This window comes from Anomalospiza imberbis, unplaced genomic scaffold, assembly GCF_031753505.1.
Source record: "Anomalospiza imberbis isolate Cuckoo-Finch-1a 21T00152 unplaced genomic scaffold, ASM3175350v1 scaffold_74, whole genome shotgun sequence".
Taxonomy (NCBI): domain Eukaryota; kingdom Metazoa; phylum Chordata; class Aves; order Passeriformes; family Viduidae; genus Anomalospiza; species Anomalospiza imberbis.
The window spans coordinates 282,996-286,689 of NW_027100356.1; the positions used below are offsets into that span (position 1 = coordinate 282,996).

The window sequence follows — 3,694 nt, forward strand, 5'->3', positions numbered from 1 at the left end:
CCTTCCTTGCCTGCAAAGCAAAGCAGCCCCTGCACAGGTTCTGGAGTCCCACCTCTGCTCCCACCATGGGGGTTTCTTTGTGTCGGGCTGGCTGCCCCAGCCCCAGCCCCAGCCCGGGGCACGGTGGGTGCTGGGGCTGTTGGCAGGGCCAGGAGCCCACTCCCATTTCATCAGCACCCCAGCCCATCCCCCCAGCCCTGCCAAAAGCAGCCTGGCAGCCGACTGAAGGATCAGCTGCATCTGCCCCAGCAAAGGGGGAACCTTTGGTTCCCGGCCAGGCTGTGCAATGCCCAAATCTGGGAGCATCCCCCTGCGTGTGGACTCACCTTCAAATTCCCTGTGGAGCCTGGCTTTGGAGAAGGTGTCAGAATCAAAGTCCATCATCCTCAGCTGCCGGTGGCCAGGTGGAGGAAGAGGTTGTCATTTTTGATGTCGTCCTCACTGTCCCCAGCAGCAGCAGCCCCACCTGGTACAGCTTCTCCAGGGGCTTCTTCTCCTTCCCTGGGGTGAGCCCAGGCTGTCTGGGTTCTGCCCAGGGCCCCAGCTGTCAGGGAACCAGGACAAGCAAAACCAGCTCAGATGGTGGCCACCAGTGCTGGGCAGAGCAGCTCAGCTCCAGCACAAGGGCTGCGTGTTCCCATCTGATGCCCCCTGGGCAGTGACACAGGCAGGACAAAACCAGTCTGGTTGGCTTTGCCACTGATTGCCAGGACATGTGTGGAGCTGTTACCTGCCAGGCCCCTGGATCCAACTGTGCACGTGGATCTCTCCCATCTTCTAGGGCAGAAGACCACCCTGCACCCATGGATCACGGAAAAGCTCTTCTAAGGATGGCCTGTCCAAGGGCTGCATGGACAAACACCTCTTAATGAGATCCTGGCACTCTGGGGAAACAAACCAGAAATCACCAGTCAGTTGGAGAAGTTGCCCCCCTGTTCCCATGCCCAGGCCATGCTGGGTGTGCCCAGAGCTGGGCCTAAACTTCCCCATGGATTCTGTGTTTGGAGGAGAGCAGGAGAGCAGGACATGTGCCACCTCCTCAGCAGCTGCCAGAGCAGGATGCTCATGAGCTGCTGCTGTCTCCCAGCACTGGTATTGCCCCCATGGCCAGAGATGAGGACCCACCTTGAGAGAGCCGTCGTGGGAACAAGATCCGCCCCCAGATGATCTCCTGGCCCCTCCTGAACGGGTGCTTCCCCATGACCAGGTGGTACAGCAGGAGGCCCAGGGACCAGATCGTCGCTGCCTCGCCGTGGTAGCATTGGTGGTGGATCCACTCTGGTGGGCTGTAGGACAGGGTTCCTGTGGAACACAGACAGAGTTCATCAGGGGGACGCTGCTGCTCCCAGAGCCTGACCCCAGCACCCCATGGCATGTGGGGGCTGCCCCAGTGGCACACAGGGTGACTGCTGCCCTCTCACCAGCACCTGGGACTTGTGTACAGACTTGGGGCTGGAAAAGAAGCCACTGGTGTTGGAAGAGGGCAGCAGAAATCCTGGGAAGGCCCAACCATGACACACAAAAGCAAAACTCATCCAGTGGTGGAGAAAGCCCGCTCTACTCCCCGCCTGCACGCCCCCCCAAAAATGTTAACCAGTCAAGGCAAACAATGGGAGCAGAGCAGTCCAAGCCCTTCTCGCCTGCACACCAAACCATCCAGGGCACAGGGTCAGACGCCCCTCTCTGCTACCCCCACTGGGGTTTTTGTCAGGCTGGCTGCCCCAGCTCCAGCCTTAGCCCAGGCCACAGTGGGTGCTGAAGGCTGTCGGCAGGGCTGGAGCTGGTCCCCCTCACACCCCCACCCAAATCAGCTTGGCTCCAGCATTAATCCCATCCTGGCTGCAATAGGGGGAGCCTCGGGGCTGCACCCCGGCTGGGCCATGAGATGCCCAGGAGCATCCCCAGGCAGAGCTCACCTGCAAACTGGGTGTAGGCTGTGTCTTGGAGGAAGGCGCCACAGCCAAAGTCAATCAGTTTCAGCTGCCCGGTGGCCAGGTCGAGCAGGATGTTCTCAGGCTTGATGTCCCTGTGCAGGACCCCGCAGCTGGTGCAGTGCCGCACAGCCTCCAGCACCTGGCGGAACAGCCCCCGCGCCTCCTCCTCCGGCAGGAACCTCCGCTCCGCCAGGAAACCCGACAGCTCCTGGCACCGCTCCGGACGCTCCAGCACCAGCACGACGCTGTCAGGGAGCTCAAGCCACTCCAGGAGCTGAATGACACCAGTGCAGCCAGAGGACACCTTGTCCAGCAGCACGACCTCCAGGGGTGCGCTGGTGCCGTCGGGCTGCGGGAGGAGCGCGATGCCGTCAGTGGGGCTGAGGCCGTGCCAGGGCTGGGGAACCCCTCAGCCAGCCCGGGATGCTCTGCATGCCCCGCTCAGCCCATGCCCGCTCTCCCTGCAGGGCTCCCGGCGGCTCCCCACCCTGCCGGGCCCCGGCTCCTCGCCACCCCGGCACGGCCCGGCTTCTGCTGCTGGCCCCGCTCACTCACCAGCTCGCCCCAGTGCCGGACGCGGTTCCGTGGCACCCTTTTGATGGCCACCTGCGAGCAAGAGAGAGCAGTGGGTTGAGCGCACCACCCGCCCCGCCGAGCCCCATCCTCCTCCTCCTCCGCCCCCTCCACCTCCTCCTCCTCCTCCTTCCCCCTCCTCCTCCTGCTAATCCTCCTCCTCCTCCGCCCCCTTCTCCTGCGCCCGCCGCCGGCCCCGCCGCTCACCGGGGCGCCGTCCGAGAGCCGCGTGGCTGCGAAGACGCTGCCGAAGCCGCCGCTGCCCAGCAGCGAACCCAGCCGGTACCGCTCCTGCAGGGCCTCCTCCTGCGCCTTGGGGCCGACGGCCGCGCTGCCGAGCGGCGGAGCTCGGGCCGGGGAAGCCGCAGCGGGGGCGGCGGGAGCGGCCGCGCCGCGTGTGTCCTCCGCGGGGCCCGGGAGGAGCCGGGGCCGGGGCCGGGACTGGAGCCCACGTCGGGGCCGGGGCCGGGCTCGGGCCAGGCGGAGCCAGAGGGCGGCGGTGCCGCCCGAGCTCCAGGCACTGATGCCCGCCCAGCAGCGCCACCGCCAGCACGGCCAGAGCCGGGCGGAGGCGAGACCCCGGCGGGACGGCCGGGGACGGGGACGGGGCCGGGGCCGGGGCCGGGGCCCGGAACCGCGGCGGGGACGGGGCCGCCCCGCCCGGGGCCGGGGGCGGGCTGGGGACATGGCCCGGTAAGGGGAGAGGGGGACTGGGAGAGGAGGGGACACCGGGAAAGGGAGAGCGGGAGAGGGTGCGGGACAGCGGGCGAGGGAGTCCTCAAAGTGACTGGTTTTGCTGCTTTCGCTGCTGCTTTCGCTGCTGCTGCTGCTGCTGCTGCGACTGCCGCCGCCGCTGCTGCCGCTGCAACTGAAGCTCCGGGGCCGTTTGTCCCCGTGTCCGTTTTTCCGTTGCCTGCTCGCCCCCGCGCCCAGCCCCCCGCTCCCCGGGGGCAGCCCCTGAGCCTGTCCAAACACGGGAACTTTGCCCTGGTCAGCCCAGACCCAGAGTCTGGACTCCTACACAGGGGAACAGGAATCCCCTCGGTCGCTGCCATGCATTGTCCCCGCTGAGGATCAAACCCTATCGGGGCACATTCCCTGAATGCAGAATTTGTATCTGACCCAGGCACTGCATTTACATCTCCAGCAATGGTTAAAAAAAAAAAAAAAAAAAAACACAAAAAAAC

General features: G+C 65.5%; 1 pseudogene; it reads right to left on the bottom strand.

Moving 5' to 3' along the window:
* Positions 1-756: 756 nt before the first annotated feature.
* Positions 757-2,810, bottom strand: LOC137467666 (serine/threonine-protein kinase pim-1-like; annotated as a pseudogene).
* Between the last annotated feature and the right edge of the window lie 884 nt (positions 2,811-3,694).